General features: G+C 31.8%; 1 long non-coding RNA gene across 1 annotated transcript; it reads right to left on the bottom strand.

Annotated features, from left to right (window-relative positions):
• Positions 1-4,051: 4,051 nt before the first annotated feature.
• On the bottom strand, positions 4,052-5,157 carry LOC140057267 (uncharacterized). Its single transcript, XR_011846899.1, has 3 exons — positions 5,086-5,157; positions 4,465-4,534; positions 4,052-4,140 (listed from the first exon to the last, which is right to left on the bottom strand). It is a non-coding gene; the product is annotated as an uncharacterized lncRNA (long non-coding RNA).
• Between the last annotated feature and the right edge of the window lie 8,081 nt (positions 5,158-13,238).

The following is a 13,238-nucleotide window of genomic DNA, read 5'->3' as shown; positions in this document are numbered from 1 at the left end:
GTACCGCAGGAAAATAATACATGTCGTTTACAGGAACGAATAAAAAGACACTGTGATTTATGTACTCAACTAAAATTAGCACCCTGGGAATTACTTCCGAAAGTCTTAGAGAAACTTGTCACAAAATGAGATCAATTGTTTAAGTCAAATTTAAACAAACTTAATTTGTGTTTTGTATGTAACATTAGGGTTGAGGGATGGGGAAGAGGATGGGTGCAAAGAGGAACAATTTTTAAATATATTCTTTATCTATTTAGTAACGAAATATTAATTGTTTTCATGTTTTACAAATAATATACCACTACACACAGTAAAACATTGCGATTTAATACTTTGTTGAAACTATCACCGTCATAGTCGATTGAAATAGTACAGTACATGTAACGATACATCACTACGACGTGTATATGTTTATATAATGTAAAACAATTTGTGAAAACCACCTCTATTCGGGGAAAATCATAAATTCGATTTAATCGTCAATAAATATTAAATTATCTAACTCAACTTAATTAGTAGGACTAATGGTTTTCAATTGTTTCTTAGAGCCAATTCATACTTAAGTTGGTTCCTATCCTACCCACCAAAGTAGTTCTGCGTTTAGGGCATGTGATGTACCGCAGGCCTATCCTCTACTGGCTTTACAACGCTACTCATGGCAGTGAGGGAAGGGTGATGATGTCACGTGGGTGGTTTAACTGCAATAATAAAGATTTGTACCTAATATACGGCGACTGAAAACGCTAGCTCATTATCCGTTAAAAAAAATCTATATCCAACCTCTGCAGCACAGATTTTTTAAAAATGGATCGAATTTCTGTTATGAGTATACAGTACTTGCCTATACGACGCCTGAGGGAATAGACAATTGTGGAACAGAGATTGGAATGTTCCAATCATTTAAAATCAATACATTTGCATAAACGTATATTAAATCTATCAAAATAGTATTTTTTTAAGAACATCGCCCTGTCTTCAACATTATGATACTGTACTCGAGCTGTTCAACCGGTTTTCAGCTATTAAAAACAATTATCGTAGGAGGAGATAGGAAAATGCGAAGCCTCCTCGCAATTTTGTGGCGGGTATTTTTCAAGATGGACATCCATTAGACAGTGTATACCACGATCGGAAAACACCCCTATTTGGGGCAAATCGTTGAACCTAAATTCGTTTTAATCGTCAATAACTAATTATCTAACTTAAATTAATTAGTAAACAGGGTTACATCAGGTGGTTAAAATCAGTACCGAAAGTACGAACCAACTTTATATACCATCGAGTAAAAATTCTAAAAGTAAAGCGCGATTTACCGAATTTTGTTTGCCCTTACGTAAATGTATATATAGAAGCATGTGTATGCGAGTTTGGTGTAATGGTTATGTAACAAGCCTTTCAATTAACAATAGCTTCAGTTGACTAACAATAGAACAGCAACGCGAAAATCAAACGAGTGAATTTGAAAAGAAATAGGTTTTGTAAAATACTCGCATCAAAAAACGTGCACATTAAATCAAATTATGTTTTAAAATTACAAATCACAAATTATAACTCTTGCCTCTTGTACAAAAATGAAGTTTTTTGGACAAGTGGTCCAGAATTCATTCATGGTAAAGACCTGGTAATTACTTTTTGAGTAATCCTGCTAACAAACAAACAGACAAACAAACACACGCGATCGATTTACCTCCTTGGCGGAGGAATCAAGACAGGTCCGTAATAGTTATAGTTAGTTATACTAAACAAAAAGTTCTTTTATAGAATGTTGCGAAGTAAAGGTGAATAGAACAAGCGCTGTGGAATATTTGTATATTGTTACGCATGTTTTGAGTTAGCTTTTAATTGAGGGGAGGCATCGAATTACCAAGCAGTGTATATTTTATATCATATAGATAGTAGTTTACTAAGTATATTATAGGCTATATGCTCTAAATTGATCAAAACTTAATTTTGAGATTTTTAAATTTTTAACGCGTGATTTCACGCGCATGAACTTGAAACGCACAAGTTTTTATTTGCTAATATTTTTAACCTTACCTAAAGTTTACGTGTAGTGAATTTTATATGTAATGAATTATGGAGATATGATTGATAATGTGATCACGATGAAAAGCTTATTAGAACTAAGTTAAAGTATTTGAAAGACATTTTGATAATCATTGACATTAAACTTTTGGAGATATTTGTGACACACAATCTGTACAAAAAGAAATAAAGAAGAAGAATATCATACAATAACAACAGGTGATCATTTTATTTCTAATGATAATAATAAGTTTAACAGTAAAAAAGATAAAGAGGAGGAAAGACCAAAAAATGGACAAGAAAATTATTTACAAACAAGAAAGGAGAAATATGTACAGTGTAGTTTTTTTTTTTATAATTATAGTAATTATAACAGTATTAGAAAAAAAAAGAATTTGTGTTTTACATGAATGTACAGCAACAGTAGTTTAAAATATATATACATAAGTAATATTCTTAAATCCTTTATGGTTCCTCTTCTATTTGCCTGAGAATTGCTTTACAATTAAATTTATTTCTGTTACTAAAATTATCCGCGTAAAATCAAAGAAGCTTAATTCTTTGTCAAGCTAGAAAAATAATCGTCAACTCCAAGGTCATGAGTTGTAACTCATGACTTTTGACATGTAATTCGTAAGTTCCTTGCTGTTGTTGAATGCGTATTAAACCATTTTAAAAAAAGCATCCACGCTAATTATATATATATATATATATATATATATATATATATATATATATATATATATAAATTAGCGTGGATGCTTTTTTCCAGACTTAACGTATATATATGTTCCGCCGTACCACGCCGAGAATGTTAAAGAGTCGTTATCCAATCGAGTTCGAACAATACCATGAAAGCCCCAGTGGTCTAATGGTTAGGACATCTGCATATCAAGCAGGCGGTCCGAGTTCGAGTCTCGGTTGGGGCGACTTTTTCTCATTCTCACAGAACTGGCACAATATATAGGCTGAGCCATGCCCAGGTATGCGGGACATGGTACACTGATTACGAACACAAAGAGTGCATAAGCTCAACGAGCGTGCTTTGCAAAATGTATATATATATTTAACATAATTCATTTTAATAGGTTTTTTGTTTAATTTTTTAATAAAGTAAATACATAAAAAAACTTGCTAAAAAGAGTAAAATTGGAATTGCAAAGTTTAATATTCTAATAATAATTGTTGTCTTGCTCAATATGTACTTGGTGTTCGCAATAAGTGAACTTGACTCTTCTTTCCCCTCATGTTGTAACTTTCCATTTGATTGAACGCTATTATGTGTTCTTAAGTCTTCTTCACGACATCTCTCGATAGCCTTAAATAAGGACACATAATATGTTAAAAGAAAAGAAAAACAACATAGGTCTTACTAAGAATTTAAAAAGTAGCCTATGCCTAAATGGTGGTATACTTTCCACAAGTTTGGCCACTACACCTAGCGAACTATTCATCAATATGTCCTGGTTTGGAAAAGCCTACAGCTGATACTTTGACTTAACAAATATTGTATCTTGCATCGTCAAGTTAAAGCAATAAGTTTTTTTTATTTCAATCTAAATCTACCTTATTTTCTCAGGGTTTTCAGGATTGAGGAGTGACGATAAAATTCTCAAAACTCACCAAGTCCGCTTTCTTTTTTAAATCTATGTTAAATAAAACCACAAGAAGAATGCATGCCTCTAGAACAGTACCAAATATAATACCAGCACAAAGACCTGCAAAATATATATATATTCTTAAGTGAATTTAATAATAAGAATAAATGGTATTTAGAAGAAAGGGTGAGAATGATGATGACGATGGTGATATATATAGATAAATTATATTGATGATGATAAGAAGATAATTATGATGATGTTGAGTTACTGATGGTGACAACAATTATAGAAAAATAAAGAAAGAAATAAAAAAGAAAACAGAAAAAAAAAACGAAAAAAAAGGGGGGGGGGGGAAATAGGATAATAAACGTACGTACCTGTTGCTTTCCAATCTAATTTAAATGCAAACAAAACACAAAAAAGACAGTGGGAGTGCACATGAATAGGAAATCAAGCTGGTAACAGTTCCAATATTCTGTCTACCAATAGCTTGTAATATTGCTTTGACAATCGCCTGATAGTAATAGAAACAATTCATTATGCATGTATGTTAAAATGGCGTATTGTAATAAAACTTGTAGTCTAGATTTTGTACGGCGATTCGGCTTAATATTGACGAAAATAAAAACATTTTGGTACACATGGCGTGTCATACATAAAGTTGAGCTGATATAGGACAAACGTAGGCCTATCTAAAAACATGGCGTTTGGGCAACATTCTTTTCAGAACTAATATACGTGGTGTACCGCAACCTTTATATTAATTTAGAATTATAAAAATAAGAAAATAATACAACAAATTATTCATGTCACTGCCAGGAAAAACAAGAAAACTTACTTCGATTGTTGCAGAGAAAATCATTATGATAGTCAAGGGTATTATCTTTGCAAATGCCGTTATTATTTCTCTATAAATAAACAATAACATTTAGCGGAATTATTGTTTTTATTCTTAAAGAATAAATAATAACAGGGATAATTTGATTTGGACCCGAGATACATAAAGTAACATTGGTAGTTCACATAATCATAAATCAATAAATAATAATTATTTAAGTTAAAGTTATTTGTTTGTATATAAAGGTTTAAAGTTAGAAAGTAAAACACAATTTTTAAAATGAAAAACATGAAAATGATTATACAGAATAAAAAATGGGTAAAGTGTAGAATTTAAGTAGACACTATATCATGCACTATGCTCTAACCATTCTGAAAGTATACAGCAATGTACTATGTAGACATTAAATAAAGAGGAAAATGTCATAACGAGCAGTACTTTAAATTTCTTTAAATCAACTTAACAAACAACCAAATTCATTGTGAAGTTGAGCAACTTTAGAATACGATAACGTCATAAATACCTTAATTTCTTTCAGAGGCCAATAATTCTATAATAATACCTATATCGAAAATCGCACGTGACGTGGAACAGGTGTATTTTATTAATTTGCATACATACCTATCATAGGTGTAAATATATCCAACATAATCTCGTGACAAGAAGAGTGTAACAGCAGCTACAAACGAAAGCCCCAATATAATACAGAAACATATAATATCAGTTAACAATAGAACACATAATATTAAGTGCTTGACCACACCCAAACGTTTCTTCTGAATAGGAAGTGTTGATACATTTGCGCCGGTCCCTCATTCGTTTCATGTGATAGTGTTCTTTGACGGTCAGTGGTACATAAGCATAGAATTCATTTTATTCTAGTTTCGACCAAGAATTTCAATAATCTTAACAGTTGATAATAAGCTACAAAGGACATACTAATATGCATTCTTGTTACGACACAAAGGCCTGAATTGTATTCATTAGGTCACCGAGGATTATAATGTTGTTAGTACCCTAAACTTGTATGATGAGGATTACCTCGATAGACTGAGCAGGAATTCCCTTTCTTTTTTTGACTTACATAGAAAAATAACCGCTGACTTCACAATAACTTTCGCATTTTTTACATCCTATTTTCCAAAGTATTGACCAACTAAAGTCGTCACGGAACTGCTTAGTCCTAGCAAAACCTGAAAGATAGCAGTCATCGTAATACCAATAGTATAAGAGTAAAAAATGTATGTAGGTCCTACAGCATTGCTTATAATTTCAGTCATGTATATAGGCCTACTTGCTCTATTTAACGATCTGGATCCGTCGTTCACTGTGAATACAGCGTCGAGTCTGGTCTACTTTGTGCAATTGTAACAAGTAAATACGTAAATAAAGTACGAATGAATTTAGCTGATTGTCGTTGTTTTGTTCCTGACTTCAGAAGAGTAGGCCTATTGACTGACATCACAATGTATATATGTTTAACTTTGCACCCGATTCTGCTACTGTCCACAGGTGCTATCTGTAAAACTATAGCACGTTATACACGTTGCTGTCTGCTATAAATGCTGTACTTTTAACACACGGTACACTGTCTGTAGCACAGTGTGTGTTAAATATTTGTAATCTTAGGTCTTGGGTCTTAGCTTTCGTGATCTTAGGTCTTAGGGGGTCTTAGCTTTCGTGGTCTTAGGTTTCGTGACACCCACAATCATAGGCAGGTTTTCGTACTGCCATACAAGAATGGATAGGTGTTTCCGCCGCTTTTAGGCCTTCTAGACTAGGCCTAGTCAATTATTGTTATTATTATACGAATTACGTAATTAGTCTAGTAGCTCATCTACCTTTTTAGCGAGCATAATGAATATTGTAGCTAGGCTAGGCCTACTGGTCTAGCAGGAAATCAACCAATTATTTGGTTGGATACGAGTTTAGGGTAGGAAGTTAAGTACGAGTTGGCATGGGTACGAGTCAACCAGGGGTGAATCGACCAGAGTACACCCGGCCGCCCTACTAGAGCATAGGCTACAGGCCTGCTGGAATGGGAAATCTGTCCTAGCTTTAGGCATAGGCCTACATTGGGACGCCCAAAAAAGCCATCCTATGAGCATAAAAAGGCCTCGTAGAGCAAGACATGTTAACATATACTACACAGTACTAGTACGTCTACCATTTATTATAGTTCCATGGTACTACGGATCACTACTATCTAGATCTAGTAGGCTAGGGTAGGGTTCCAGTAATTTCGGTCGCGTTTTTTCAGGAGGGCATGTGAGAGGTGAGGTAGGTTAGCCCAGCTAGGCTAAACTAACATGTAAGTAGTATTCTACCATGGGATGGGAACGAGTCGGCATGGGAGTACGGGTTGATCTTTATCCGTATTCTAGGGTGCTGGTCAACCCGTAACGTACCCATGTCAACTCGTACCAAACTTGGCTAACTCGTACCCAAATAATTGGTCAACTCGTACCAATAGCTTTATAGCTTTATTGATAGCTGGGTTCAAATCTAGGTTGGGACGGTTTTTTCTCATTCTAAAACAGATTTCCTTATAATAATAAAATAATATCGACCTATGAATTTAACTGTAATATTGTATACATAATATTAGTAGTAATAGTAATTCCCATTGCATTTATTATTATAATATATTTTACGGTTACCCCTTAATTATACTATAGTATAACTTCCTTGTTATATTTTACAATATTTTCTTCATAATTCAATTTTTTTTCACAGCTAATTATCAAACTGAATCATCACACACCAAATCTCAGAGCGGGGTTGGTGAAATCTGTCCATAATAGGTTACTTTTCTGTCCATAATAGGTTACTTTCTGTCCATAATAGGGACTAGAGGGCGCTGTTGTTTGTCCATAATAGGTGACTTTCATAATTGGCTGTCCAAAATAGGTGACTTTTTGTCCACAATAGGCGAGTTTATTGGAGTAGTGCGCCATCCATTTTGTTGTCCATAATAGGTGATTTTTTGGCGTACTCGTACATACGTAGTTTATTTCGCGAGTAGAAGTAATACTAATTTGCTTTCTGTTCAGACTTCGAGGCTACCTAGGAGGCCTAATTAGTATATAAATATTTAAGTCTTTCTAGCCTAGGCCTAGCTAGTTAGCTAGGCTACCTCTATAGGCCTACTAGTACTACTAGCCTAGGCCTAGTCCATTTGTTATTGTCCACTAATAATAATAATGAAATGTGAAATTTATTCAGCAACAAATAATTTAATTTGAACTTCATTTTAGGTTTGATAGTACGGACAGACATTACGCAACTTACCATACTATTGCAAGTTTAAATAAATCACCAAACCCACACGTTCTTTTACAAAAATAAAAAATACCCATATACTCTAATAATAATATTTATAAAGTTTAATTTTTTTAAGATAATAAACATGTAAACTGTTATTTTTATAAATGCATTGGTGTTTCAATGTAATTGTATTTTTTTTTCTTTGGACTTATTTTGTTTTGTTAACAGTAATAATAAAAATCAATTTAATATTGAAAAAGACATCACAGTTCAGCACTTCATTTCGTCATTTTAGGTCCTCCCCTATTTCAAAATTCTGGATCCACATAGCTCAATGACAAACCATCCCAGTCTAAAGTGTATCAACAGCAGCACATCTCATCCATTTATTATATTGTTTAATTAAATGAATCAATTTTAATGTTTAATAATAAGAAATACGACAATAAATCAAGTTTACATACACGCAGTGTACAAGCAACACCTTTGTTCTGTATTCAGAACAGTTTATTCAAAATCTAAATCACATTTAAAAAATACTGAATTATATTAATTTTAAAAGTGTAAAAACATGGTTAAACTACAATTTAAAAAATAGCAAGGATAAATAAAATGAACCATAATTATTATGTTTATTACTATAATTATTGATCGATGATTATGATCAAAAATAATACGTTAAAGTGATGTACTTTTTCATTTCAGCAGCATACTGTATATGAGCAGAATATCAAACATCTGTATGCCTATAATAAAAAAAAAGGAAGCATTTAAATACTATAATAATGTTTAAGTATTTTATAATGCAAGTAACTTCAATCTTAGTAATGCTGAGACAAATTTTCATGTTGTATGGTGGGAAACAGTATGGTGGGAAACAGTTATGTTTAAATATTTTATTGCATTTAAAAAAAGATATGTAGGATTGTTTTACTAAATTTAAGTTTATACCAGTTGTTAGAGTCAATTATTACCATACTCACTATATGAAAACTGATATTAAATGTTTTAAAGACAAATGCTTTATTGAATGAATGCTTTAATAATATAACATTCAATTAAATTTTGAAATATTTTCTGCATGAATTTGTTAGTGGATTTATCTATTCTTTGTACTGTGATTGTAATGTTTATAATGAATGAAAAAAAAAATATCTACTTTTAATTTCTTAGCAATTCAAATGAATAGAATATTTCAAATCAGAATGTTAAAAATTAATTTTCATGTATTGTCAGTTTTTCTACTACGGTACTGATAAAATTCAGTTTGTCTCTCTGAAAATGTTTGACTAAATTGTATCCTTTTTTTCCGAAGATTACTTTTGCAAACAAATACTTTTTCTAAATAGGCTTTTTCTTGGGATTTTGAAAAATGTCCTAAAAGATGTAGGCCTAGTGGGTAGTGTATGTAAAGTATTATTCTTCAATTGTAAGTTGGGCCTATCTGTTACTTACCCTGGTTAATGTCCATGCTACTGTACTATAACATTGATCAGAAGATACACTGTACACAATCTGTGATACATGCAAAAAATATGGAAAAATTGAGATTTAAATAGATGACATAATTAATAACATACAGTAACAATAGCTCTGGCTCTACTATACTGCCAACCTACTAACTGTTCGAACTGTCTGGATAAGACTCATTCATTCAAAAAATAATTTAAAAAAACAAAAATTTAAATAGGTCAATCTAGCAATCTAGATGTCTGTGATTTGAAGACAAACTACCAATAGGTCTAGTAGACTAGGCTAGTAGTAGCTGATTTCGGTCTTCAAAGTATAGTAGTGGGCTGTGGTGGCAGTGGTATTAGTAAAAGACTGTATAGTGACTAGTCCGCCAGACCTGACCTGCAGTTAGGCAGTATAGTTACGAGTAGGCATAGGCCCTAGTCTGTAAAATATTCATATTAAAAAAATAAAATAATAAAAAAACAGATAATGAGGATAGGCCTAGGTGTTTGTAGTAGGAAACCTATCTACCTAATATGAGCCCATGTCATTTGTATTCCTCCCCTGCTGTAAGGTAGGCCTAGAAAAAAAAAGCTCACATTTCATTAGTGGACAATAACAAATGGACTCCAGCTAAGCTAGTAGTAGTACTAGGGCCTAGGCCTAGGCCTGACTGAGGTAGCCTAACTAAAATAGGACTAGCCTAGGCTAGGCCTAGAGGCTAGAGAGACTTAAATAATTATACTAATTAGGCCTAGGCCTCCTACTAGCTAGGCCTAGGTAGCCTCGAAGTCTGAAGAGAAAGCAAATTAGTATTAACTAATAATATTATTACTTCTACTCGCGAAATAAACTACGTATGTACGAGTACGCCAACAAAATCACCTATTATGGACAACACAATGGATGGCGCACTACTCCAATAAACTCGAGTATTGTGGACAAAAAGTCGCCTATTTTGGACAGCCAATTATGAAAGTTACCTATTATGGACAAACAACAGCGCCCTCTAGTCCCTATTATGGACAGAAAGTCCCCTATTATGGACAGAAAAGTAACCTATTATGGACAGATTTCACCAACCCTATTGAAATCTCATGAAATCTCTAGTGTATTTCTCCAAGCTAATCCAGCTACATGGTATTGCCTTGAGGCTAAACTACACTGTATACTGGGCACTACCATCATTCCTGGCCCGTCAACCTGGACCACATTATGGTCCAACACAGTCGTGTACTACAGATTCCAAATAGTGAATTACATCCTGTGGTCAAGGATTTATTTGCACTTATGCTTATTTCTTCCAACATACAGAATACGTAGGGCTTTTAATTTGCTTTTATACCTGTTAATTAAAAAATCGTTTATGCCTATTGTTGCATAAAGATCAAATTTAGACTGTAAATACTGGGATGATCACCCTAAATTTTCTTTTTCATTTAACAATTTTATATTTCACAGCCAGAAAAAAGCATACAGAGTTTTTTTTATTCATAACTGTTGAATTGCATCCCAATACATGGTACCTATTGGTATTATATCTATAAATATAAAGTACTCTCTTATAAATAGATGTATCTCTCCAAACTACTCCAACTACCTAATCTAATAATAGTACTATTAGCATACTACTGTACACTTTGTAGACAAGAAATAAGTTGTATCCACCTAGAGGACTTATGGTAGTACTGTACAGTCGATCGTCCTCTCACTGGCCTGGTCAACATAATCTATGCCTAGATTATTACAGTAATTAAAATTTAATTTTTTTGTTGCAGAAATCAAAGTTATGTGTATAGAAAGCAGTACTCGTATTAAAAACTAAGCAGGTTGTACTGAACGCAAACTGGCAGTATATTTTGAATATTTTTTGTTCATTTTCCACGAACTGGAGACAAAGACATATTACGACCCTTTTATTTAAATTTATTTGGATAGACCTCCATGTAAATTCATTAAAGGCTATATGATTGTTTTATATTTTAATAATGTGATAGTAGAAAACCATTGTGCATAATGAGGACTATGAATCTAATATTTACTTGCATTCTCATCTTTTTAAAATTTTATTTATAATGCTGGTAATGAATTTACTATTGAAAAGGTCATGTTTCCACTTATCTCAAATGTTGGCACCCACCTCTAACCTTGGTAGAACAGACTGTGTTCCACATGAGTACATATAGTAGTGTTTCCACCAGACTACTTCAACCTGGTAATTGAATAAATTTCATTGGGGTAACATTTAAACTAATTATCACCTTTAACATAAAGTATCTTCTTGAAACATGTATTTGTACTGTACTTCATCTAATATCCATTACTTAATACTAATTTATGTGATTTATGTCTAACTTCAGGAATGATCTGAGGCTAGAAGAACGAATTTCTGTACATGTATAAAAAATAAACCAATGTTTTCCTAATAATTTAGGTTGATAGCTAACAAAGAAATTATTGAAATTATGTTCTCACAATATATAGGTGTACTGTATCTATATACATATGCATGCTGCTGTACTTGTTTTTAACCGCATAATGGCATTGAAAACAAGAATGTTTTATAATTATTATAGGTTTTATTTCCAAATATCAAAGGTCTGAAACAGAAACTATGTTTTTGAAAATCTCTATGATATAATATAATAATATGAACATAATATTAAATTATATTGATAATCATGTCCTTATAAATTCATTTATATTTCTTTTGTGTAATATAGTTCATATATTATGTATTAAATAAATTGGTAAGGCCCTATACTGTTTATATTTAAGGAAAGTTTATATACACTATTATTTTATGCCTACCAATATTAGTATTGGTAATTGTTTATGTAACTATTTTGTCTAATTGCATTGATTTTTTGTATTGGCCAATGGCATTAATGTTTTTCTCAAAGCAAATTAGCCTAATAATGCCATATTTAGACACATAATTCATTGATTTCTGATATTCTGTACTTGTGTATGCATTACTAAAATATTAGTTATTTTATTTCATTTATAATGTATGTATAAACATTTATTCAGTTTTTTTTTACCTTTTTAAGTTTAAAAAATATTAAAATACCTTTCAACCTTTCTGTTATTGTTACTATTATAATATTTTTTGCAGAATATTGATTTCAATAAAAAAATTTAAAACATTTAATTTGACTTATACTGTACTATGTTAGTTCAGGAGATGAAGTGTGTGTTGGTAGAATCTGGTGTGTTTGAGGTTGGTGATGTGAGGTGTATTTTTGTGACTTTAAGACCTAAATTAGATGTTTTCTGAAGAAAAGAAGCGAATGGGCTTCCCAATAAAATAGTATGTAATAGTGTATATTAAAGTACATTGAATGAATTCGAGCGGAAAAATAATACACATAAAAAAACATTCATTTCCTTGTCGAAAAGCGCCCTCTCTAGTTTTCTATTAATTTATTAATAATTATTATTAATTAATGAGTAATATAAACATATTTTTAACATTTGATGCTGGAAGCTGATTCTACTCCAAACAAAGTTTCATACCTCCAAATTTCATCAACGTATTCAAAGCACTTCAATAAATATCACATTGAACATTAAAAATTAGGGTTATGGATAGAATTTTGCTTAAAACATATACAAAAAACATCGATAAAAAATAGTTTTCGTATTCAAAAACATTTGATACTTGGTTTAAATGTTCAATATAGGTTGCTCCATCCATATTGCAAAAAAAAATAACTATCGAGCCATATTACTGATTTTTTAAATTTACCGTTTTACAAAATGTACACTTATGAAAGACCATACAATTCCAATGCATTTTTTAAACCTAATAACGATTTTGAAAAAAACAACCAACAAAAAACGTTCATGAATGAAATTTTGTTTCTGTGAATAGAGCAACCTATATTGAACATATAAAAGAAGTTTCAAATGTTTTTCAATTCGAAAAGTATTTTTTATCGATGTTTTTTGTATGTTTTTAAGCAAAATTCTATCCATAACCCTAATTTTTAATGTTCAATGTGATATTTATTGAAGTGCTTTGAATACGTTGACGAAATTTGGAGGTA

This window comes from Antedon mediterranea, chromosome 8 (assembly GCF_964355755.1).
Source record: "Antedon mediterranea chromosome 8, ecAntMedi1.1, whole genome shotgun sequence".
NCBI lineage: Eukaryota > Metazoa > Echinodermata > Crinoidea > Comatulida > Antedonidae > Antedon > Antedon mediterranea.
This window is presented reverse-complemented; position numbering and strand designations above follow the sequence as displayed.